Here is a 25,351-nt window from a genome sequence, read left to right on the forward strand (position 1 = left end):
ATGGTTATGGCATAGTATCATTGTTATTTTATATAAAAAAATTGTCAAAGTTAAACTTGATTAAGTTCAACTTGAATATGATGTTGATCACATCATGGTGCCACTGAATCGGGTTTTTATTCAGCGCGACCACATTTACCTTGTGGGAAGGTCTTGATTCGGTCCTTTGTTGTGCCTCTCACCGGTGCCTCCCGCGAGCGAAGGTTATGGGCGTGCATACCCTGGCCCGGTAAGAAGACATAACCTTGTGTGCTCGTTTTTGTTTTTATGGTACCTTGTCCCCGTTTGGGACCGTTTTGCCACGACGGTGGCCGTTGGTGTCATTGGTAGACACGGGGCCACCCAAGACCTAGCCCTGAGAGGGAGTTGGTCGGAGTCGCCAGGAGAGTTCCATGACAAAGGGAGGGTTTCATCGGAATGCTTTGGTCCACCCGAATGGGAGTGCGAGGCCAGGGTTCCGTAGTGTGGGTAAAGTGTGCTACGTCTACAGAGTGTATTTAATCTATCGATAGCCGCGTCCTCGGTTATGGGCATAGCTCGGAAGTATGTCACACCATGGATCAAATTTTATAATTAATCTTACAAACTAAAATGATTGTTGGGATGCATTGTGTTTCGTGTGATTCATGAACTCATGAGTTGTTCATGAGTGGTTGGTTTTCAGTTCTGACTCAGGTATGGTCACCATTTAGTTACGAGGTAACCGTCTGGTAAGCGAGTCCGTGAGACTTGGTGCTCATATTGGTTTCCTTTGCATCTATAGAAGTTCCTGCATTGCATTAATTTGATTAATTGTCATGATATTGTCTGTCATCGTGCTTATGTTTTTTCTGAGCTTGCAAGTACATTCACTATACTGACCTGGCGTGTCATGCCAGCTTTCAGGCAAGTCGGTTCGCATCCGAGCGCATCTTGCGTCAAGGCCGTGTCCACGTCGGTGTCCCTGTGCTATGGAGTTCCTGATGCGGAGCATCCCAAGGTCATCCCCATGGACCTACCATCAACCCACCAAGTGCCTAGTGGACCCATGAATCGAGCACGTGCAAGAGCTCTCGAAACCGAGGTGACATCTCTCCTCTCACAATTCCACTTCGATGAACATGAGACATGGATACTACCTCATACGGAGACATTGTGTATACTCAGGTATCAAGGAGTTAGCCATGGAGACGCTAAGGAGCAAGGAGAATCCGAAGAGGAAGATGGACATGAAGAGGGAGAAGAAGAAGGGCAAAGTCAGAAGAAGCCCGGACGATCCGGACCGCCGTCCGGACAATCCGGCCCCGGCCCGGATGATCTGGACCCCGGCCCGGACGATCCGGCTACCTCGCCCAAGGACACCCGAAGCTTCACCCTAAAGCCGGATCATCCGGACCCAGCCCCGGATCATCCGGCCACACCCGGACGTCCGGACCAGGACCCGGACATCCGGACCTCCCGCGGCGCCCACGACCCGGCCGGATCATCCGGACGCCGACCCGGATCATCCGGACTCCCGAAGTCCGGATCACTAGGACCAACATCCGGATCATCCGGACAGTGCCTGCATGCATGATGTTGGGCCAAGGCCCATGTACTCCTTCGCCCCCAAACTCTATATATATGACTCCTCCACCTCTTTCTAGGGTTAGCATTGGTTTAGCTCATATGTGAGGATAGCTTTTGCTCATCCATACGGGTCATCTCCTCGAGAGAGACCGCGGCCCCTCTACGGAGAAGATCCCCTTGGATTCAAGACCCCCTCTCGGGTGGCCCCCATCAAGACCTACTCTAGGAGAAGAACCGGTTACCCTTTGTATCGTCCGTTGTTGACTTTGGATCGTGTATCCGCACTTGTGTTTCAAGGATCTAGCATATGTGTGACTATATCTTGTTGGTTTAGTGATTTCTCTTGTGTTTTCCCTCGTTTCCCCTCGTGTTCTTCGTGTTCTTAGACGGGATCCGCTCCTTTCGTGAAAGATCGGCCGTTTAGGGTCTCACCCTACATCATCTTGGTATCATGAGCAACGTTGATCACGATTTCGGAGCCTCCCCTCTTCGTTTTCTAGCTTGATTTTGTTGTTTTTCGTCCTAATCCGAAATACCCACAAAAATAGCCCCAAAATTGTTTTCTTGTGATTTGTGAGTTTTGATGAAGTTTTGTTGGTTTTGATCCATGAATTTTTTGTGTTGCAAGTGGATCTTACCTTTCCCCACCATCCCCACCTCGCAATCCATCCAAAATCCGCGAAATCGTCGAATTTGACCCCGTTTTCGAGTTCATCCCGAGCCATCCCCGAGCGCAGTTGACCCGCCCGGATCATCCGGCTTCCCACCCGGATCATCCAGATCTGCCCGGATCATCCGGCTTCCCACCTGGATCATCCGGATCATCCGGATCCGCCCGGATCATCCGGATCCTGGCCCGGATCATCCGGCTACCTCTGCCAAAACTGCATTTTCTGCAGTTTTTCCCCACCGCCACCTACGCCTCCACATACCCCCCTTCGACTACCACCACCTACCTTCCGCAAACCCAAACTATCACACCACTTGACGGCTACCAACTCTGACACTTTTTGCCACATTTGGTTTTGAGAATTTGAGTTGTGGCTCACCGTTTCCTAACGTGTTTCGGCTACTTAGGGACGGTTCGACATCAACATCACCACCACTCATCTTCGCCAAGGACTACTACAAACGACTACACCATTGTGGTATCAACCTCACCTTGGTATCATCTTGGTATAGTGATATCATCATACTCTCTTGCATTTGCATTGAGAACCCCATAGCCTTACTTTCGCGTCACTTACCCATCGAGACTAGCCTTTGAGTATTGCCGGCAACGTGACTTGTGCAGGTTAGTGATCATACTTCCCATAGCATACATACAATATCATCGTGTTGCATATCTTGGTATCATCTCTTGTGTCACAAAGTTGTCATCGCATACACAATTGCTATCTTGGTTCGTGAAGCATTGCATGAGAAAAGAGCTCAAACAACAAAGAGCCAAACAAGCTTTTAAGCAAAAGGGAAAGATAAGCAAAGAGCTTATAAGAAAGAACCATAGCATCATCCAACATTAAGATTGTCATACTTGATCATCTCGGATCATATCATCGGAACATCATACATAGAGCATACTTGGGATAGAAGTCGTTGCATTTTTGCTTAGTAGGTTGTGCACAAGTTCGTATCCGCCTATTGTGCAATCGTGCTAGCGTCTCTCTAGTGTTGTGCAACATGAGCATTTTCGTGGTTTCCACATTTTGTCTCACCCTTGGTTGCACAATCCCATTTATCTATTTGCGTGTGTGTTTTCGTGTACCATATCTTTCTATTGGTCTACTTGTTGCATTTACAACTTGTGAATCTTTTCCAACATTATTGAATCTTTCTTACTATCACATCAAAAACTTTTGTGCCACCATCCTAACCAAGCTCCACCATAAGCTTTTACTTGTGTAGGTGTGAGAAACCGACAAGAATTGGTACCAATTGTGCTATTTCCTTGTTACACATTGAGTGATCATTGATCCATTTTCAACATCGGTCAAGGTACATTTGGTATAAGTTATTCTCTTTCTCCCACTCACATATTTGCTTGAATTGATGGATAGGCCAAGTTCCTCTACCAACCAACTCGCCATTGAGTAAGACGACAACCCGAACAACTACGTCACCAAGCTACACCTATTTGGAACAAAACAAGCCTTGCATCATGAGCAACTAGCAATGAACGACCGCATCGACAACCTCGCCACCGACCTGCGACTCTCCGAGCAACATACAAGAGACTACTTCGACAACAAGCTCGACGAACACAAGCACGAGAATGACGCAAGAATGGACGAGATTCGTGCCTTCTTGGTCAACCGCTCTTCTACCACTTCGTCCTACTCACGAAGGAGCCGCTCAAGTCGACACTCCGACGACACCATCTCCAGTTCAAGTACACCGACATCGAATACTCTTCGCCGTGCCGCGCGTCAAGATTGTCAAGCCAACCACAATCCTCTACACGACACCAACTCTCAAGAGCATCAACATCGTCAAAACCAAGCTACATTTGCGCAAGAACAAGAGCGGCAATGTCAACGCCAACGAGAACAAGAGGAACGAGCGCGCCAACACCAAGATGCACAAGATGCCGAGGTACAACAACAAGAACAACAACTCCATGAAGCTCAAGCACTTGAGGCGCAACGTGCCCTTCGAGATTCAAGTCACGCCATAGCCACGCGCAACCGGCAAGCTCGTGAGCAACAAGAAGCACTTCGCGATGAAGTTCAAGAAAGGATTTTTCAAGCTCGTGTGCATCGTCAAGTTCCTCGTCAAGATCGACAAGCGCCTCCTCAAGTTTGACAAGAGCATCAAGTTCATCGAGAGCATGAAGACAATGGAAATCTTCCAAGACAAGAGCAACATGAGGTTGACAACCCTCCTCGCCAAGAGCAACATGAGTTTGTCAATCCTCAACGACATGGGCATCATCATCCTCGACCCCAACACAATGAAGAGCAACGATACGGCAAGCTAAAGTTCACCATGCCCAAGTTCACCGGAAGCAATGAACCCGAAGAGTACATCTCCTGGGCATGAAGGTTGACAAAATCTTCCGCTTGCACAACAACGAAGAAGAGAAGAAGATCGCAATGGCATCCCTTGAATTCCAAGACTACATCCACATTTGGTGGGAACAAGTCATTGAGCGCTGAGAGGCAAGAGGTGAACCACCCATCACTACTTGGGCGCAAATGAAGGATGTCATGAGAGCACGATTCGTTCCAAACTACTACAACCGCGACCTCTTCAAGAAACTCCAACTCCTCAAACAAGGAACCAAGAGCGTTGAAGAGTACTACAAGGAAATGGAGATTCCCATGATACGAGCCAATGTCACGGAAGATGTTGAGAAACTATGGCACATTTCTGGAATGGACTCAATCACCCTATCAAGAAGATTGCCGACTTCCAACCATACTCGAACCTCATCGAGCTAGTGCATGAAGCTACCAAAGCAGAACGGCAAGTACAAGACGACTTCAAATATGCCAAGTTCTCATCCAAGTCCTACGGCTTCTCCAACACCCAAGCTTCAACGACTCCAACAACTTCTACCTCAACCAAGCCATCTACAAGCAACGACGACAAGTCAAGTTACAAGAAAACTTCGACAACCTCAAGTCGTCCTCCTACTTCAAGCAACTTCAAGCCGAGAGCTTCATCATCATCTACCCCAACCGATGAGACCATCAAGACAAGTTCCTTCAAATGTTTCACATGCAGCGGCCGAGGCCACACGTCCTTTGAGTGCACCAACAAGCGCACCATGATCCTCAACGACGACGGAACCTATGACTCAATGAGTGAAGGAGAATTGGAAGCCCTTGAGCAAGTGGCCATGCACGACCAAGTGAACAACGGAGACAAAGATGATCAAGTCTTTTGTGACGAAGATTCGAGCCCCGCTCTCGTTGTCTCCAAGGTCTTGACAATTCAACATCAACAAGAAGAAGACCAAAGATGCCATATCTTCCACACCAAGGCCGACATAAATGGAAGGTCCGTCAAGGTCATCATCGATGGAGGGAGTTGCCATAACCTCGCAAGTGAAGAACTATGCTCCAAGCTTCAATTGGTCAAGATGAAGCACCCGCACCCATACATGGTTCAATGGCTAAGCGACACCGGCACCATCCAAGTCGAGCATAGAGTACAAGTTTCTTTCAAGATTGGAGCTTACGAAGAAACTTTGGAGTGTGATGTCATCCCGATGACCGTGTGCCACCTCCTTTTTGGACGGCCATGGCAATATGACCGAGGTGTCATCCACAATGGGTGTACAAACCACTATAGCTTCAAGATGAAAGGCAGGGAATATGTTGTAACACCCCGCATGTAACTTGCCTTATTTGTAACTCCGACTCTTTCCATTTTCGGCTATGTGTTATGATATTCCCACCGTGGTCGGGTTTTGTCTTTCGTTTTGCATTTTGTCATGTCATGCATTTTCATATCATGTCATCATGTGCATTGCATTTGCATACGTGTTCGTCTCATGCATCCGAACATTTTCCCCGTTGTCCGTTTTGCAATCCCGCGCTCCTATCTCCTCCGGCGCATCCCTCTTGTTTTCTTTCGTGAGCGGGTGTCAAATTTTCTCGGAATGGACCGAGGCTTGTCAAGTGGCCTTATTATACCACCCGGAGACCACCGGTCAAGTTTCGTTCCATTTGGAGGTCGTTTGGTACTCCAACGGTTAACCGGGCATCCGTAAAGTCCATTTGAGTGTCCAGCAAAACCCCCTCTAAAACCAGCCCAAAACCCACCAAACTCTCTTCCATGCTCTAGGTCGTTCGATCACGATCGTGTGGGCGAAAACCGCACCTCATTTGGAGTCTCCTAGCTCCCTCCACCTATATATACTCATCTCTCCCGAAATACAAACGCAGACGAACCCTACCCCTCTTCCACCTCGCGCCCAGACAATTTTCCCCGCCGCCGGACATGTCCGCCGCCTCCGCCCTACGAATCGGGGGCCGCCACCTGTCCCGCCGCCGCTCCAGCGCCGCCGGCCCGCGCCTGGCCCGCGCGGCCCGGCCGCCCTCGCGCCCAAGCCCTCCCGTCCGCCGGCCCCGGCCACACGCGCCGCCGTGCCGGGGTGCGCCGCCGCCGCCGCCCGCGGGCACCCGCCGCCCGCCCCCGCCATCCGCCGCCGCGGCCATCCTTCGCCGCCGGCGCGCCGTGCCCCGCCGCCGTTCGCCGTGCCCCCTCCCTCCGGCCTCCTCCTTCCCCTCGCCGCACCTCTTCCTCGGCCCCGCCGACGGCAGCCTCCAGCGCCGGCCGAAGCCCCGCCGAGCTCCTCAGATCTCGATCCCGTTTGACCAGAGGTTGACCCCGAGCCCCCTCAAATTTTCCAAAGTCCTCAGTATTTTTGCATATGTGCCCCTGTTCATCAGTGTATAACTCCTTACATGCAGCTCCGTTTCGCGCGTGTAATATGTCAAATTGTTCGTCTCGTGATGCTCTACATTTCGTTCAATTGCACCATGTTCATTAGAGGTCATCTTGATGCCCAAATCTCTGTTGCAAGAGGGCTAGTTGCTGTTATCCTCTGGTTCTTAGCAGAACTTGGAGATTTGTCATTTTTGTATCATTTAATCTGTGCATCTTATGGGCATGAGCTCTACATGTGTTTTGTTGTATGCCATGCCATCTTTCCAAGGGTGTATGCCATGTATTTTTGTGAGCTCTGTGGTGACTAGAACAAGCATGCAAAGTAGGCCCCGTAATATTTCTGATTTCAGGAACTTAGTGATTTCTCTAAGTCTTTGTCTGCTGTTATTTTGTTTCCATGTAAACTTGATGCTACAGAGAGATCCATGCATATTTTGGATATGTTCATTAAGGATGTTTTGTAGCTATTGTTGTAATTCATCCATTCCAGCCCTTTTTTGCAATTATTGAGTGCCATAGGATGACTCAATCTTGCTCTACTTTTGCTATAAAATATTTCTGGCAGATTCTTAACATGATATGCAATTTTGCCAAGCTTATTGTAGTTGATCCATACATGCTATGCTCTTGTTCTTCCCATTGATATCTTCATAAACATGCCATTTTGCTGTAGGTATGCTAGTTTTGTCATGAATTGCTTTGTGGTGAGTGCATCAAGCTCACAAAGAGGCCTACATATTATTATTTCTGCCATGCTCTGTTTTCTGCCAAGTCTGAAACCTGATAACGGAACTTGCTATGTTTACATGCTTGCCATCATATCTTCTTGTCCTTTTTGGCTTATGGTAAGTAAGGGACTTTTGTCATATGAAATTAGTAGAATACTTTCATGCCTTGTTTTGCTATGTTAAGTTCCTGTAGCATGTTGATTTCGTGCTCTGAACATTGCTACCTGATGCTGTTTTCTGCCATGTCCAGTTTTTCACTAAGTCTGTGATCCTGTTATCTTTTGCACTTTTGCCATGCTTGTTTAAGCTTGATATGTTGTGAACTAGCAGTAGCTCAGTGTTTATCTTTTGTCAAGCATCTCCTGTAGATTACTGTCATATGCTTTGTTGCTATGTTGGAGTGCTGTAGCATTATTGCTTGTTGCATTTTAAGTGCTATCATGCTGTTAATCGCAGATTCGTGTCATTTTTGTTTTGCTTGCCATTTGCAAACCGTGCATCCGTTTCCGGTGATCTTTATATCGATTTCGACCGAAATCATCTCATATTTCCAGTGGCATGCTTGGTTTGCCAAGTTACTGCCTTGTTCATCATTTTTCTTCCGGAGCACGCATATGCATCGCATATCATATCTTGCATATCATACATGTTTTGCATCATGTTGCTTGTGCATTTCTCGTGGTTGATTGTGGTTCCGTTTGTTTGTGTTCTTGTCTTGGGTAGAGCCAGGAGACGAGTTCGTGAACGAGGAACCTGTTGAGTACGCTTACGAGGATCAAGCTTTCGACAACTCTGAGAACCTTGCAGGCAAGATGACCACCCCTCGAAATCACTTCTATCTTTGCTATGCTAGTTGTTCGTTCTATTGTCATGCTGTGCTACCTATCACTTGCTATATCATGTCTCCCATATTGCCATGTCAGCCCCTAACCATCCTTTCCTAGCAAACCGTTGTTTGGCTAAGTTACCGATTTTGCTCAACCCTTCTTATAGCGTTGCTAGTTGCAGGTGAAGTTGAAGTTTGTTCCATGTTGGAACATGGATATGTTGGGATATCACAATATCTCTTATTTAATTAATGCATCTATATATATTTGGTAAAGGGTGGAAGGCTCGGCCTTATGCCTGGTGTTTTGTTCCACTCTTGCAGCCCTAGTTTCTGTTATACCGGTATTATGTTCCTTGAGTTTGCGTTCCTTACGCGGTCGGGTGATTTATGGGACCCCCTTGACAGTTCGCCTTGAATAAAACTCCTCCAGCAAGGCCCAACCTTGGTTTTACCATTTGCCACCTAAGCCTTTTTCCCCCGGGTTTTCTAGAGCCCGAGGGTCATCTTTATTTTAAACCCCCGGGCCAGTGTTCCTCTGAGTGCTGGTCCAAACTAGAGCCCTTTGCAGCGCCACCTTGGGGAAGCTCGAGGATTGGTTTTAGTTGTACGGACTGCTCGTCCGGTGTGCCCTGAGAATGAGATATGTGCAGCTCCTATCGGGATTTGTCGGCACATTCGGGCGGCTTTGCTGGTTTTGTTTTACCATTGTCGAAATGTCTTGTAGACCGGGATTCCGAGACTGATCGGGTCTTTCCGGGAGAAGGTTTATCCTTCGTTGACCGTGAGAGCTTATGATGGGCTAAGTTGGGACACCCCTGTAGGGTATTATCTTTCGAAAGTCGTGCCCGCGGTTATGAGGCAGATGGGAATTTTTTAATGTCCGGTTGTAGAGAACTTGTCACTTGACCCAATTAAAATACATCAACTGCGTGTGTAGCCGTGATGGTCTCTTCTCGGCGGAGTCCGGGAAGTGAACACGGTCTGTGTTATGTATGACGTAAGTAGGAGTTCAGGATCACTTCTTGGTCATTGCTAGATGACGACCGTTCCGTTGCTTCTCTTCTCGCTCTCTTTTGCGTATGTTAGCCACCATATATGCTTATTGCCGCTGCAGCTCCACCTCATTACACCATCCTTTCCTATAAGCTTAAATAGTCTTGATCTCGCGGGTGTGAGATTGCTGAGTCCTCGTGACTCACAGATTCTACCAAAACAGTTGCAGGTGCTGACGATGCCAGTGCAGATAATGGGGTTGATCTCAAGTGGGAGTTCGACGAGGAACGTGGTCGTTACTATGTGTCTTTTCCTGATGATCAGTAGTGGAGCCCAGTTGGGACGATCGGGGATCTAGCATTTGGGGTTGTCTTATTTTCATTTGGATCTTGACCGTAGTCGGTCTATGTTTGTATTTTGGATGATGTATGGATTATATTTATGTATTGTGTGAAGTGGCGATTGTAAGCCAACTCTTTATCCCATTCTTGTTCATTACATGGGATTGTGTGAAGATGACCCTTCTTGCGACAAAACCACTATGCGGTTATGCCTCTAAGTCGTGCCTCGACACGTGGGAGATATAGCCGCATCGTGGGCGTTACATATGTGCTACGACCTATGTCTCCAAGCCAAGTCATCGCGGACAAGCAAGCAACCCATCGCGGAGAGAATAGTGAGAGAGCGAACCACCAAAAAGAAAGTGAGCGCGACAAGCCCAAATTGAATACCTCCACGATGAGCGACAAGAAAAACTTAGTTCTATTTGCCACCAAACGTGAGCAGAGAGAAGTGTGTGAGAACCCATCAAGTGTTATGCACTATGTCCTTTTGTGCAAGGACGAGGCACCAAAAGCTAACACCTCTCACGATCTACCTTTAGTGTTATCTTATTTATTGCAGGAATTCCAAGATGTTTTTCCAGACGAGCTACCTCCGGGTCTACCTCCACTACGAGGCATTGAGCACCGCATCGACCTCATCCCCGGAGCGCCACTTCCAAACAAGGCTCCCTACCGAGTCAACCCCGAAGAAACCAAAGAAATACAAAGGCAAGTAAAGCATCTCGTAGACCATGGACATGTGCGCGAAAGCTTGAGTCCTTGTGCCATACCGGTCATCCTTGTGCCAAAAAGAGATGGTAGTTTTTGCATGTGTTCTGATTGTAGACCCATCAATGCTATCATCGTTCGCTATAGGTACCCCATTCCACGCCTTGACGATATGCTAGATGAACTTAGTGGTGCCACTATCTTTTCCAAAATTGATCTTAAAAGTGGTTACTATCAAATACGCATACAAGAGGGTGGTGAATGGAAAACCGCTTTCAAAACAAAGTTTGGTTTGTATGAGTGGTTAGTCATGCCTATGGGTTTATCGGAAGCACCCGGTACTTTCATGCGTCTTATGCATTATGTGTTTCGACCTTATATTGGTGAATTTGTTGTTGTCTACTTTGATGATATCCTTGTTTTTAGCAAATCTCTCAAAGAGCATGTCACCCACCTTCGTACCGTTCTACAAACTCTTCGAAAAGAGCAACTTTATGCTAATATGGAAAATGCCTTTTTGGTGTTGATAAGCTTGTTTTCTTGGGTTTTGTAGTATCTTCTAAGGGTGTTCATGTTGATGAATCTAAGATCAATGCTATTAAAACTTGGCCCCAACCAACAAATTTGTAACAAGTAGATTTGTGAAGGATTTTAGCACAATTGCTTCACCTTTACATGCTTTGAGCAAGAAGAATTCACCCTTTGTTTGGGGACCATCTCAAGATAGCGCATTCACTGAGCTTAAGAATTTGCTTACTCATGCTCCCGTGCTTGCATTACCCAACTTTGACAACCTTTTGAAATTCATTGCGATGCTAGTGGTAATGGCATAGGAGGTGTGTTAACGCAAGAGAAGCGTCCCATAGCATATTTTAGTGAGAAACTTTCCGGAGCGCAACTCAATTACCCCATCTATGAAAAAGAGCTATATGCTTTAGTGTGAGTTTTGCGTGAATGGGAACATTACCTCCGCCCTCATGAATTCATCATCCATACCGATCATTTAACACTTAAATATCTTAAGGGTCAAACTAAGTTGAACAAGAGTCATGCTATGTGGAGCGAATTTATTGTCTTTTCCTTATGTCATCAAGTATATTAAAGGTAAGGAAAATGTTGTGGCAGATGCGCTTTCCCGTATATGCATGCTTGTTGCTCAACTTGAATTGAATATCATTGGTTTTTAGCACATAAAAGACTTGTATGAGCATGATCCTACTTTTGCCATTCCTTATGCCAAATGTTTGACGCATACATCTTGGGAACGCTATTACATCAAAGATGGTTATCTTATGAGAGCTAACAAACTTTGCATAACCGAGTATTCTCTTCGTTTGTTGCTTTTGCAAGAATCTCATGGAGGAGGACCAATGGGACATTTTGGATGCGACAAGACCCTTGCTACGCTCTCCAAGAACTACTTTTGGCCTAAGATGTTCCGCGACGTCAACCGCTTCACCAATCGATGCTCTACATGTCGCAAAGCTAAGTCTAAAGCTCAATCTCATGGACTATATATGCCTCTTCCATTTCCGTATCAACCATGGGAAGATATTAGCATGGATTTTGTGCTTGGTTTGCCTAGAACTAGAAATGGCAAGGATTCCGTTTTTGTTGTTGTGGATCGATTCTCCAAAATGGCTCATTTCATTCCTTGCAACAAGATAGACGATGCTTCACATGTTGCCAATCTCTTTTGTAGGGAAATATTGCATCTACATGGAGTACCAAAGACAATTGTCTCGGACCGCGACGTCAAGTTCTTGATTTACTTTTGGAAGACCTTATGTGCCAAGCTCGCAATGAAGCTACTATTCTCCACGACATATCATCCATAAACTGACGGCCAAACGGAGGTGACGAACCGTACGCTCTCCACTCTACTATGTGTGTTGATAAAGAAGAACATCAAGGAGTGGGAGGAGTGCCTACCTATCGCCGAGTACGCCTACAACCGTGCAAGACACAAGACTACCGGCAAGTCTCCCTTCGAGGTCGTCTACGGTTTCAACCCGTTGTCCCCATTGGACATTCTACCTCTACCACTCCAAGAGCGCACAAACATGGACGCGAGTGACCGAGTCAACCACCTCAAGAAGATGCATGAAGATACAAGGCACAACATCGAGCGCCAAGTACAACGACTCGCGACCAAGCTCAACGTCAACAAGCAACCCATGATATTCAACATTGGAGATCTTGTGTGGCTACACCGTCGCAAGGACCACTTTCCCAACGAACGCAAGTCTAAACTTCTACCACGAGCCGATGGACCCTTCAAGGTGCTTGCACGCTACGACAACAATGCATACAAGATCGACATTCCACGTGACAAGTAGTCCGTGAGCAACATCTTCAACGTCAAAGACCTCTATCGGTACCATGGTGATGAGGATTTCGATCCGAGGTCGGATCTTCCCCAAGGGAGGAGAGATGATGCGGAGCATCCCAAGGTCATCCCCATGGACCTACCAACAACCCACCAAGTGCCTAGTGGACCCATGACTCGAGTACGTGCAATAGCTCTCGAAAGTGAGGTGACCTCTCCTCTCACAATTCCACTTCGATGAACATGAGACATGGCTACTACCTCAAACGGAGACATTGTGTATACTCAGGTATCACGGAGTTAGCCATGGAGATGCTAAGGAGCAAGGAGAATCCGAAGAGGAAGATGGAAATGAAAACGGAGAAGAAGAAGGGCAAAGTCAGTAGAAGCCCGGACGATCCGAACCGCCGTGCAGACGATCCGGCCCCAGCGCAGATGATCCGGACCCCGGCCCGGACGATCCGGCTACCTCGCCAAAGGACACCCGAAGCTTCACCCTAAAGCCGGATCATCCGGACCCAGCCCCAGATCATCCGGCCACACCCGAACGTCCGGACGAGGACCCGGACATCCGGACCTCCCGCGGCGCCCAGAACCCGGCCGAATCATCCGGGCGCCGACCCGGATCATCCGGACTCCTGAAGGCCGGATCATCCGGACTAACATCCGGATCATCCGGACTAACATCCGGATCATCCGGACAGTGCCTGCGTGCATGATGTTGGGCCGAGCCCCATGTACCCCTTCGCCCCCCAAAATCTATATATATGACTCCTCCACCTCTTTCTAGGGTTAGCATTGTTTTAGCTCATATGTGAGGATAGCTTTTGCTCATCCTTACGGATCATCTCCTCGAGAGAGACCACGGCCCCTCTACGGAGAATATCCCCTTGGATTCAAGACCCCCTCTCGGGTGGCCCCCATCAAGACCTACTCTAGAAGAAGAACCGGTTACCCTTTGTATCGTCCGTTGTTGACTTTGGATCGTGTATCCGCACTTGTGTTTCGAGGATCTAGCATATGTGTGACTATATCTTGTTGGTTTAGTGATTTCTCTTGTGTTTTCCCTCGTTTCCCCCTCGTGTTCTTCGTGTTCTTAGACGGGATCCGCTCCTTTCGTGAAAGATCGGCCGTTTAGGGTCTCACCCTACATCAGTTCCACTTCGTCGTTCTTCCGCTGCCGCGTAGTTCGTGTTATTGAGGCCCTCGCCATGTTCATTAAATAATGTACATACTGTTCAGCAGCACCGTGTGTGCCGCTTGGCCTCGTATCTCGATGTAATATCAGACTTATGTAATCCACTAGCATCAATAAAGCGGTTGTTTCTGTACCATGTTATTGTGTATTGCCAGAAGACTAGATCTCTGGGCTGGCAATGCAAGGTAAATCGGTTGCTCTATGAAGCTTTGTATGTCCGGAAATGCCATACTCCATTGAACTGGTCAAGAGGTTTCAGACCCGCGGAAAATTGGCACCCAGATACATCGGTCCGTTTCCAATCATGGCTAGAGTCGGAACAGTTGCATATCAGTTGGAATAGCCGCCGGAACTGTCAGAAGTACACAATGTGTTTCATATCTCGCAGCTGAGAAGATGCATCTCGCCACCGGAGAAAAGGACTGATATGGCAAGATAGAATTGGCTAAGGATTTGACTTATGAGGAAAAGCCAATCAGAATATTGGATCAGACAGAAAGGGTCACTCGCAGCAAACAAATAAGATTTTACAAGGTTCAGTGGGAGCATCACACCGAAGAGGAAGCAACCTGGGAAATAGAGGAATTTTTAAGGACTGCATACCAATAATTGTTTTCCCAATCAACCGAATCTGGAGGACGAGATTCATCCTAAGTGGGGGAGGTTTGTGACAGCCTAGATTTTGCCTTCTCTCTTTTTTCGGACTTGCCTTCTCTCTGTTTCCGGACTTGGTCTTTGCCTTGCTTTGATTTGGGTTTTGGAATCATTTCAAATGGACTTGTCACTTGGGCATATCCTTGACTTTCACCCAAGTGACCTATCTACTCCTCATTCAACAATATTTCTCTGATAAATCCCCAAAATAATCAAATTGAAAAATATTCAATTTCCTCTCTGAAACTCTATTCAGAAACTTGTGCTCCAAAGCAACCCTCATTTTTATTGCTCCCAAAAATCTGGTGCGCCACGAGCCCAGCTTCAATCGCATCCCTCTAGCCTAGCCCCAAACCCCCTCGTCGCCGGCATGAGCTCTGGCGAAGCGCCGCCCCTCTCCGATCTCGCTCTCCCCCTCTCTTTCCTGACGTCCAGGACCCACCCGTCAGTCTCACCACTCGCCGCCAAAGCGGTACGAGTGGAGGCGCCTATTCTGTTTACGCCTTCGACGTCACCCCCCCCCCCAGGATTTCTGTTTATTTCAAATTTATTCAGAAATTTGACTAAACTTTGACCAGCCACCATTTCTAAACCATAAGTCCAAATGATTTGATTCTTTTGCATTGTCTTTGTTTCAGAAAGCTCTAGTAGCACACAAAAAGGTGAATTTTTCCTTGCTGTCTAGAATTTCTGGTAAATTTCAGAATGGTTTTTGATAATTGTTTTTGTGGTTTTAAATTCTTTTCAGAAGGAGAAGCTTGTCTTGGAGCAAACCAAGAGGGGTGTGATCCTCCTCTACACTAAGGCAAGCCACACCAGCATTTGGATGGTGTTATTTCAATATCTATGATTTTCTACTTGAATATGAATTTTTATTTGCATTTAAAATTTGATATATATATATATATATTATTGATTCCTAGTTAGTTTTCCATGCTTGATATGCTTGTTTTAGTTACTGGTTAAATGCATGAACTTGTTTGGTCAAGTAGAATAAGATTTTGCACTAGTTATATTGCTATGGTAAATAATGATAGTTCTTTTATGAAGTGATATTTTCATTTAAATGATGAACTAATAAAAATATTGCTTGATAATAAAAATGAGTTATAACCAGAGAAGTTTTGATCTTGAGTAGTGCAAGATAATTATGTTGATAAGATTGATCCATGTCTATGAGTTGTTTGCGTTGCATGTCGATTAGTTGCATGGTTATGGCATAGTATCATTGTTATTTTATAAAAAGTTTTTGTCAAAGTTAAACTTGATTAAGTTCAACTTGAATATGATGTTGATCACATCATGGTGCCACCGAATCGGGTTTTTATTCAGTGCGACCACATTTACCTTGTGGGAAGGTCTTGATTCCGTCCTTTGTTGTGCCTCTCACCGGTGCCTCCCGCGAGGGAAGGTTATGGGCGTGCATACCCTGGCCCGGTAAGCAGACATAACCTTGTGTGCTCGTTTTTGTTTTTATGGTACATTGTCCCTGTTTGGGACCGTTTTGCCACGACGGTGGCCGTTGGTGTCTTTGGTAGACACGGGGCCACTCAAGACCTAGCCCTGAGAGGGAGTTTGTCGGAGTGGCCGGGAGAGTGCCATGACAAAGGGAGGGTTTCGTCGGAATGCTTTGGTCCACCCGAATGGGAATGCGAGGCCAGGGTTCCGTAGTGTGGGTGAAGTGTGCTACCTCTGCAGAGTGTATTTAATCTATCGATAGCCGCGTCCTTGGTTATGGGCATAACTCGGAAGTAAGTCACACCATGGATCAACTTTTATAATTAATCTTGCAAACTAAAATGATTGTTGTCATGCATTCATGAACTCGTGAGTTGTTCATGAGTGGTTGGTTTTCAGTTGTGACTCAGGTATGATCACCGTTTGGTTACGAGGTAACCGTCTGGTAAGCGAGTCCGTGAGACTCGGTGCTCGTATTGGTTTCCTTTGCATCTGTAGTAGTTCCTGCATTGCATTAATTTAATTAGTTGTCATGATATTGTCTGTCATCATGCTTATGTTTGTTGTGAGCTTGCAAGTACATTCAATGTACTGACCTGGCGTGTCATGCCAGCTTTCAGGCAAGTCGGTTCGCATCGGAGCGCATCTCGCGTCTAGGCCGTGTCCACGTCGGTGTCCCTGTGCTATGGAGTTCCACTTCGTCGTTCTTCCGCTGCCGCGTAGTTTGTGTTATCGAGGCCCTCTCCATGTTCATTAAATAATGTACATACTGTTCAGCAGCACCGTGTGTGCCGCTTGGCCTCTTATCTCGATGTAATATGAGACTTATGTAATCCGCCAGCATCAATAAAGCGGTTGTTTCTGTACCATGTTGTTGTGTATTGCCAGAAGACTAGATCTCTGGGCTGGCAATGCAAGGTAAACCGGTTGCTCTAAGCCGGGGTGCCACATTGGGGCAATCTCCACAACTTAATTGGAGGCTCCCAACGACACCATGAAGCTTCACCACAATGGAATATGGCTCCGCGATGACCTCAACCATCTAGGGTGCTCAAAAACCCAAGAGTAACAAGATCCGCAAGGGATTAGTGGGGGGGATCAAATTTCTCTTGGTGGAATTGTAGATCGGGGCCTTCTCAACCAATCCCTAGAAAATCAACAAGTTTGATTGGCTAGGGAGAGAGATGGGGCAAAAATGGAGCTTTGAGCAACAATGGAGCTTTGAAGGGAAGAGGTCAACCCTAGGAGGAAGAAGACCCCCCTTTATATAGGGGAGCAAAAATCCAACCGTTTTCTACCCAGCCCGCAACTAAGCGGTACTACCGCTCCTAGGAGTGGTACTACCGCTTAGGCGGTACAACTCCGCACAGGGCTAAGACTACACAAAGTGTATCTATGGTAGTGCCGCTGGTGCGGTACTACCGCTGACCCAAGCGGTACTACCGCTTTGGGTCTTAGTCCTGGAGATGCAGCGGTAGTAGAAGGTGCCAGGGGCGGTAGTACCGTGCCAAGTGGTACTGCCGTCCTAGTGCCGCTCTACTACCGCTTGTGGCAAAATGGGAACAGAAGCTTGCATGTAAGAAAACCCCGCAAGCGGTAGTGGGGACGGTAGTACGGGATGTAGTACCGCCTGAGCGGTACTACCGCAGTACTACCGCCCTACTACTGTGAATTACAAACAGACAACCGAAAGTTGCACGCTCGGGGAAACCCTAAGCGTTACTACCATGGAAGTACCAGTGGTACTACCGCATAAGCGGTACTACCGTAGGCACAGGCGGTACTACCGCTGGCAAGATTCTGAAAACACTATAGAAAACATAGGAAATGCTCTGGAGATGGGAAGGAGGCTGTGGGTGCGTATAGGGCCGTGTACGTGTTGATTCCACCCATACCTTTCCGAAGCAGACCCCCTCTTAATAGTATGGTTTTCCTACGACTCAAATCCACTGAAAAAGAAACGTAGAAAAACGGTCGTCTTCGAAAGGCTCTGAGGGGCGTCGAATCGTCCAGTGCCTAGCCATGAGATATCTGAAATGCTCAATGCACACAATTAGTCCGCAAATGCATTGTCATCAATCACCAAAACCACTTAGGGAGAAATATGCCCTTACAGATGTCATGGGAACGATTCTGACAGTAAGAAGTAGGGTACGAACAAGGGCTGATCCTAGCTAGAGTGCAAGTGTAACACAAGTGTTTTACGAGTTCGGACCCCTCTCGGAGGAGGTAACAACCCTACGTCTCGAGCTTTGGGAGTGGTGTCTTCTTGTATTTGGTGATTATATACCATGGATGCCAACCCTTGTCTTAATGCTATAGGCAGCTTATGTAGAGTGTGCCGCCCCTTGGGCTAGCTAGGATTTGATGATTGAGGTCATTACAGGCATTACTCTTAGTAACTGATGCATTGAATACTGATAAGTCATGAAGACATGTGCCTCTTGCTGCTTGAGAGACCAAGCTGTCCGTCTGTCTTCCTTTGTCTGAATCCTCATGGGGTAGCCGAATGGCTTGATGCATCCGGGTGGATGAATGTCATACGAGTGAAATGGATCTTGGTTACCACCTGTATGGATTGGTATCCCGGGGATTTCGGTGTCTGGTGTTGTGGGTCCTACATTCGGTCTAGATGTACTCTTTATGACCCTACCTGTAGTGGGAAATGGCAACCCCAACATTAGCCACTGAATTGGTTGAGATTTTGTAGAACGAGTGTACTAAAACTTGATTCGGCCCATGTACACTCGGGATGCCAAAGGAATTTGAAGGATCCTGAGAATGTCTACTGGATTAAAAATTGATTTGATCAACTCTTCATCCCATGTTCCCACGTTTGGATCAATTAGATCACTTACACTTGTCAACAGTGTATGACCATGGGGTGTAATGATCTTCCTATCTCGGCTAGAAGGGATCCGATGATCACTCCATATATTAACCTCCTCTCCTGATCCAATTCTTCGAATATAGCCTCTTTGAAATACTTATAGTCCCTTCATAATGCTTTGCCATGTAAATGATGAGCCATTCTTTAAACTTTCTTGCAGAAGGCTACTATTTGGGAAATATTTTTCCTTTAGTATCTTTGCACACAATGACTCAGGATTTGCACACAATAGACATGTTGCTGCGGGAATTGGTTACAATATACTATGATGAGATTTGATTCATTGAAACATGAATATTTGATTTGTAATATGAGAAGTAAAACTAAAAAAATAAATAGGATTGATTTTATTTAATTATTGAGGTTACATGTGTACATGTCTATTTGGTTATATAGGATATGGTGGTGGACCACACATTGCAGCGGTATTCTTAGCTGACATTAAGGGTCTTATTGGATTATCAATGCTTGATTGCTAGAGATGTTATCTTAGTTATCTAAGAGTGTCAACTATGACATAGTGCACTTCAATAAAAATAGGTTTGAGGAATAGCGTCTCATCATATTTGCAAGTTGCAAGTAGATATTATAAAGCTGGAAACTAAAAAACAATATGCGCCCCGACATTTTTTTCCCGTCGAATTGCTTGATGTCACTGCATGACCCAGGCAAAATGCAGCTTAGATACCTTAAATCATAGCCTTGCTAAACATATGACAAAGCCAAGCCTGAGTATGAAAGTTTGGCTATTCATATTTTTGAGAATAAGCTGCGAGCTGTAGCATAATCCGGTAGATAGCTGCTGGTAAAGCCCGTTTAAATTTCATCTTTACAACTAACACATGATGAGAGCTATGAAACAGAACAGTGGATATAAATGTCGAATGTAGTGTCATAGATGAAACTTTGCTTGCACATAGGGCCCACCCAGTTACATCAATCAGAATAAGGCAAAGTAAACACATCCCTGATGCATGTTCACAAAATCGTGCAGTTTTCATTTATCCCTATAGTTCCCATGATCATCAGAGATAATCAAAATAAATGGTGATGTGACTGATTACAACTTTCCTACTGCAAAACACTCTATGTCATGGCTTCCTCTTGTGGTTCTACTGCAAATTCTTTCCTCCAGACTAAAGTTGAAGTTATCATAATTGTAACTGAGGAGGGTGTACTGATAATTTATCCTTCAGCGTAGGTATACTCCACGGGAAAATGAAGGGATTAGCGTAAGCTCCTTTGGATGCACAAAACTTAAAAATTTATTTTGAAGCAGGGGTAGATAGCACAGCAAAATGGACTCTCTATAGAATATTCTTCAAAAGAACAGACTAATTCATGCAAACTGATAAAAGTATTTTTCACGTGGCAATGATTCTGACCGTCAAGGGGGTAGTCTTGGTTGCCCTTGCTAAACTTATTTAATTTTGTGCTTCAGACATTCTTCCCTCTTTAATTTGTTAAACATATTGACATACATTGTAACGTAGCACATGTAGCGCCGGCTAGGTTGTTAGGATCGATCTCTATCTTCCTGTAACTGTAGCCTTATCTCTCCCTCTCTTTGCTTGGTTCACAAGTTGTAATCCCAACCAATTGTATGCGCTATCTAGGGAGGTGCGCCCCTGCTATATAACACGCAACACGTCCCTCCAACGAGGTACGACAGTTAAGCCAATCTTCACATGGTATACAGAGCCTCCATCTTCCTATACATCTAGCCTCCATCGTTTTCCATCCACGAGCTCGCCATGTCCTCTTCCACCAGTGCTCCTCTGGCCGGCCTCAATGGTCAGGTTAGAGAGAAGCTCACCCGGACGAACTACGTCCTCTGGCGTGCGCAGGTCACGCCACAGCTGATCGGGGCTGGTGTCTTCGGCTATGCCGAAGGAACGATCAAAGAACCAGAGAAGTTCGTCGTCACCAAGGACAAAGACGGCAAGGAATCAGCCTCGCCCAACCCTCTTCATCAAGTCTGGGTGCGGGAAGATCAGCAGGTATTGGCATATTTGCTGGTTAATCTTTCCAGAGAAGTTCTTGTCGAGGTGACCAACATCCACAGGGCGCACGAGCTCTGGGCTGCGGTGGTGAACATGTTTTCGTCCCATTCCAGATCGCGCGTGAACGACATCCGTGTCGCCCTCTCCAACGCAGAGAAGGGCACGCAGACGGTGGGCACCTACTTCACCTATATGCGTGGCCTCGCCCACCAGTTAGCAGCTGCAGGCAAGCCTCTAGATGAGGATGAGCAGATCTCCTACATCATCGCTGGGCTGGGTATGAAGTACCAGCCACTGGCGTCGGCCCTCGATGCCCGCACCGAACCCGTCACTCTCGATGATCTGTTCGCTCAGATGAGCAACTTCGATCAGCGCGTGGCGATGTTCCAAGGCAGCAACAGCAGCGGCATCAAGTCCTCCGCCAACGCCGCTGTTCGTGGTGGCCGTGGTGGCTTCCGACATCGTCGTCCGCCGCGCGGCAAGAGAAAAGGCAATGGCGGCGGTAACTACAGGAACATCAACGGTGGCGGTGCTCCTCGCACCGGTGTTGGCAGATGGCCCTCCTCCAACAACAACAAGGGCCGCCGTTCCTCCTCCAAGAATCGTCCCAGTGCCATCCGCTGTCAGATATGTGGGAAGCTGGGCCACTCCGCCAAAGACTACTGGTACAGGTTCGAGGAAGATGAAGGTGACTCCTCCCAGGACGAAAAAGTTGATGGTGTTGCCGAAGCCTCATACGGTGTAGATACAAACTGGTACGTGGATAGTGGTGCTACAAACCACATCACCGGTGAGTTGGAGAAAGTAACTATGCGGGAGAAGTATCGCGGTCAAGACCAAATTCACACCGCCAGTGGAGCAGGTATGAGGATCAAACATGTTGGTCATTCAGTTGTTAAAGCCCCATACCGCCCAATTCATCTCACAAAAATACTACATGTCCCTAGTGCATCTAAAAATCTTCTTTCCGTCCATCGTATTGCTATTGACAATCATGTGTTCCTCGAGTTTCACCCCTTTTTCTTTTTGATCAAGGATCAGGCAACGAAGAAGGTTCTCTATCGAGGTAGATGCGTTCGAGGGCTTTACCCGTTGATTCCGGAGTTTAGAAGATTCAATAAGCAAGCATATGGTGTCACCAAACTCTCAATGACGAGGTGGCACGATAGACTAGGGCATGCATCTTTTTCTTTAGTTGAACAATTGCTTAGGAAGAATAAGCTCCCATATGTTGGAGAGCGTGATATTGAATCCATTTGTGATTCTTGTCAAAGAGCTAAAAGTCATCAGCTACCCTATCGAATTTCTACTAGTATTTCTACCAAACCTTTGCAACTCATTTTTTCTGATGTGTGGGGGCCTGCCCCCAGTTCAGTTGGTAGGCATATATACTATGTTAGTTTTATCGATGACTATAGCAAGTACTCCTGGATCTATCTTCTTAAGAAACGATCCAATGTTTTTCAAGTGTTTCAAAACTTCCAAGCTCTCGTTGAATGAAAGTTTGATAGCAAAATTGTTGCTTTCCAATCTGATTAGGGAGGGGAGTACGAAAAATTAAACTCCTTTTTCCAAACTCTCGGTGTCTCTCACCAAGTGTCATGTCCTCATGCCCATCAACAAATGGGTCTGCTGAACGCAAACACCGACACATTGTTGAGGTTGGCCTTCCCCTTTTAGCCGGTGCATCCATGCCCCTTAAATTTTGGGACGAAGACTTTCTAGCCGCCGTTCACATCATCAACATGTTGCCTAGTAAAGTCATCAACAATGAAACTCCAGTTGAAAGACTCCTCCATACCAAACCAGACTATACATCACTTCGTGTCTTTGGTTGTGCAAGCTGGCCAAATCTTAGGCCATACAATCAGCGCAAACTTATGTTTCGATCAACACAATGTGTTTTCCTAGGCTATAGTCCTCAACACAAGGGTGTCAAATGCCTAGATGTTCCCACTGGACGCGTCTATATATCTCGTGACGTTGTTTTTGATGAAACCAAATTTCCTTTCGCTGATCTACACCCCAATGCCGGTGCACTACTTCGCAAAGAAATCCTTCTTCTACCTCCAAGTCTAGTCGACAATCATGGGGAACAGAACTGTAATGATCACATGACTAATCCTCCTAATACCTTGGCTGAATTGTGTGATGATGCAGACCAGAACAGTGAAGGCGATGCAGCAAACAGACTTGAAAATGATGAAGAAATTGCCCAAACAGGGCGATATTTTATGTGCAGGGACTCAGGGGACAAATCTACATCGGGATCGCCTCCCCGTCAGGACGACAGGCTATCCCCTTTGGGATCCACCCCTTCTGCACGCGTGTGGGCCGCGGGTTCTAGCGATCTGCCCGACAGCGACCGCGCCAGCCGCTCCAGCCCGGCCACGCGGCGCGCCTCCACCGACCCAGAGTCTTCCTCCGACCCGCACCAATCACCGGCCGCCGCGTGGCGGTCTCCAAGTCGCTTCCCCGACTCTGTCCGCTGCTATGCGCGTCGACTGCACCAACCGACCGGCACGGGATCCCGTGAGCCGATCGACGCAGGCACTGCGGCTCTGACGCCCCCCCCCCCCCGGTCCGGACTCTGGCGCAGCCCCGTCTGTGCCTCAGGATGCAGCCACGCCCGGATCTTCTGTGCTGCAACACGTTGCTTCAACACGCTCGTCAGCCATAGACAATCCTGATTCATAGGCGCCTGCTCCATCATCCGCCTCGGGATCACCCGGGGGGACTGCTGCTGATTCTCCAGGATCCTCTGCGACTGTTGCTGATACAGCGCCTCCTACACCACCTCGGACACGTCTTCAGAGAGGGGTAACTCAACCTGTTAATTATAAGAAAATTCTCAAGTTTGGTCTGGCATGTTCCACAGGTGAACCACAGTCTTTGCACGAGGCACTTGGTGACACACGTTGGAAACAAGCTATGGATGAAGAATACAAGGCACTTATGAAAAACAACACCTGGCACTTAGTTCCCCCACAACAAAGTAAAAATCTTATTGACTGTAAGTGGGTTTTCAGGATCGAAAAAAGGTCTGATGGAACTATTGATCGCTACAAAGCCCGACTTGTTGCAAAAGGCTTCAAGCAACGTTATGGTTTAGATTACGAGGACACCTTCAGTCCTGTTGTCAAAGTTGCAACTATATGCTTGGTTCTGTCTATTGCCGTATCCAGGGGATGGACTCTCAGGCAATTAGATTGTTCATAACGCGTTCCTGCATGGTGTTCTAGAAGAGGAAGTATATATGAAGCAACCTCCTTGGTTTGAAAACAAGAACACTCCCTTTCATGTGTGCAAGCTCGACAAAGCATTATATGGGCTCAAGCAAGCTCCCAGGGCCTGGTACTCACGACTCAGTCAGAAAGTGCAGTCACTTGGTTTTATTCCATCCAATTCCGATACATCTTTGTTCATCTACAATAAGTCAAACACAGCTATATTTGTGCTTATCTATGTTGATGACATTATTGTTACGAGCTCATCTGATGATGCAGCGACACGGTTGCTAAAGGACTTGGGTGCAGAATTTGCACTCAAAGACCTAGGAGATCTGCACTTCTTCCTAGGTATTGAAGTCAAGAAACTTGGAGATGGACTTCATCTCTCTCAGGAGAAATATGCCAATGATCTTGTAAAAAGAGTTGGACTACAAGGATGTAAGCCATCACCAACCCCTTTGTCTAGTACAGAAAAATTGTCTCTTGCGGAAGGAGAACTCTTGAATCAGGAAGATAGCACCTACAGAAGTCTAGTAGGTGCACTTCAGTACTTGACAATTACCAGGACATATATTTCCTTTGTTGTTAACAAAGTTTGCCAGTTTCTTCATGCACCCACCACAAGTCATTGGACTACTGCAAAGCGTATAGTCAGATATGTGAAAGCCACTCTGAATGTTGGTCTTAGCTTTAAGAAGTCTTCATCTACCCTTGTTAGTGCCTTCTCAGATTCTGATTGGGCAGGAGATATTGATGATAGACGCTCAACTGGTGGCTTTGCGATAATTTTTGGACCTAATCTCATATCTTGGTGTGCAAAGAAGCAGGCTACTGTCTCAAGATCAAGCACAGAAGCAGAATACAAGGCATTCAGATGCTACAGCTGAGATAATCTGGGTACAGTCCATACTCAAGGAACTTGGTATAAGACAGAGTCAAACTCCTTGTCTTTGGTGTGACAACCTTGGTGCCACGTATTTGGCTGTTAATCCTGTTTTTCATGCAAGAACAAAACATATTGAGATAGATTTCCATTTTGTTC

At 46.7% G+C, this 25,351-nt stretch overlaps 1 pseudogene; it reads left to right on the forward strand.

Moving 5' to 3' along the window:
* The first annotated feature begins 21,310 nt into the window (after positions 1–21,310).
* Positions 21,311–21,449, forward strand: LOC123183810 (uncharacterized; annotated as a pseudogene).
* The last annotated feature ends 3,902 nt before the right edge of the window (positions 21,450–25,351 follow it).

This window comes from Triticum aestivum, chromosome 1D (assembly GCF_018294505.1).
Source record: "Triticum aestivum cultivar Chinese Spring chromosome 1D, IWGSC CS RefSeq v2.1, whole genome shotgun sequence".
NCBI lineage: Eukaryota > Viridiplantae > Streptophyta > Magnoliopsida > Poales > Poaceae > Triticum > Triticum aestivum.